Genomic DNA, 1,823 nt, shown 5'->3' on the forward strand with positions numbered 1-1,823 from the left:
TCTTAAGCATGGCTCTGCTTGTCAGATACCAGCCACGCGCACTCCTGCTTTGCTCTCTGGTGTAACTCTGTCAAGTGATGATTAATGTTAGGCAGGAAAAATCAATGAAGATTTATTCTGCCTGTTGTAAGCTGTGATTTCAGGAGCTGCTGATTTCTCCCAGGCAGAATTTATCTTTGATCAAGCCTGAATGTATCTTTTGTCTCCAAGTTAGGATTCCTCATGCATCACACTAGATTGGCAGCACCCAAAAGATGAGAAATAATTCCCTTTTCCCAGCAGTTACTCAGGAATTCAAGGACTTCCATGTGTCAATGGCTTGAGAGGAACTATGAGGAACCCTGCAGTTTATTCATTCTGGTGTTGCCCTGCCTCCTTGCCTTAAAATACCTACTTGCTTCCAAGTGTGTTGGTGGTGGTTGTGGTGTTCAGCCAAGACTGGCCTTGGGAACTTGATGTTTTCCTCTCTCAAAAAGAATTTACCTCATATTAACTTATATATATGTATGTGTGTGTATATATGTATATATACACCCTTTACATTGACTTAAAGTGGTGTAGCTGATTGATAGACAAAACGTGACATTCTTAATATTATTGAGGGATTTGGGCCTATTCAGAATTTTCAGTTGCCTCTCCTGGATGTCTGCTACTCCTCTACCATCATCTCTCAAGCCTTGCTCAATATTCTAGTGGAGCAGAAAGTGATTTCCTTCATTAGATGTGCCACTCACCTCTTCTTGTTCGCAACGTGTGGCACCACCGAGTGCTACATGCTGGCTGCTATGGCTTATGATCACTACATGGCCATTTGTACCCCCCTTCTCTACTCCACGGTCATGTCCCAAAGGCTTTGCATTGGGGTGTTGGCTGGTGCCTACTTAGCTGGCGTGATCAGCTCTACCATACACACGGTTTCCATATCTCGTCTCCCGTTCTGTCGGTCCAAGACGATCAATCACTTCTTCTGTGATGGACCACCACTGCTAGGCCTCTCCTGCTCTGACACCCCTGCCACTGAGGTGATGGTTTTGCCGTGGTGGGGTTCAAGGTACTGATCACCACGGTCTTCCTCATCTCCTACTTGTGGCTCCTTTTCACTGTCATGCAGATGCGGTCTGTGGTTGGTCAATGAAAAGCTTTCTCCACCTGTGCCTCTCACTTCATCTCCACTGCTTTGCACTATGGCAGCCCCTCTTCATGTACCTCCAGCCAAATGCTGGTGTTATTTCCATTTCCAGTCAACTCCAGCACCACAAGGTGGTCTCCATGACTGTCATGGGCTCTTAGGCAGAAGCTCTTCCCTGGGAGGGTGCTGAGGTGCTGGCACAGGGTGCCCAGAAAAGCTGTGGCTGCCCCATCCCTGGCAGTGTTCAAGGCCAGGTTGGACACAGGGTCTTGGAGCAAGCTGATCTAGTGGAAGGGGTCCCTGCCTGTGGCAGGGGTTGGAGCTGGATGAGCTTTAAGGTCCCTTCCAACACAAACCAGGCTACAATTCTAAGAAATAAAGCTGCAACAGTCTATTGGTCAACAAAGCCCTTGTGTTAAATGGGGACAAGTCATATCTGAGCCTCTGCTCTGCTGTGAATTTAAGTAGGGGTGTAAAGAGCAAGAATGCTGGTAAAGAGGAAGGATTTGGGGTCTTCCTCTCCCCTGAACACCCAAGGTGCTGCTGGCATGGGTATCCTGATGAGCCCGATGGAGCAAGTACAATACCCAGCTTTAGCCCAGTACCCAATGGGGAAGAAGGACATTCAAATCCACTCAGAAATAATTTTCTACCCTCCTCCAGTGCATCTCCTGGACTGTCAGTCTGGTGCCTT

The 1,823-nt window shown here is 47.7% G+C and overlaps 1 pseudogene; it reads left to right on the forward strand.

The window, feature by feature from the left end:
• The first annotated feature begins 620 nt into the window (after positions 1–620).
• Positions 621–1,290, forward strand: LOC130595722 (olfactory receptor 5AU1-like; annotated as a pseudogene).
• Positions 1,291–1,823: the final 533 nt, after the last annotated feature.

Source organism: Pezoporus wallicus, unplaced genomic scaffold, assembly GCF_028554395.1.
Source record: "Pezoporus wallicus isolate ANWC-B61680 ecotype Strahan unplaced genomic scaffold, APGP_CSIRO_Pwel_v1 contig_6450, whole genome shotgun sequence".
NCBI classification, from domain to species: Eukaryota; Metazoa; Chordata; class Aves; order Psittaciformes; family Psittacidae; genus Pezoporus; species Pezoporus wallicus.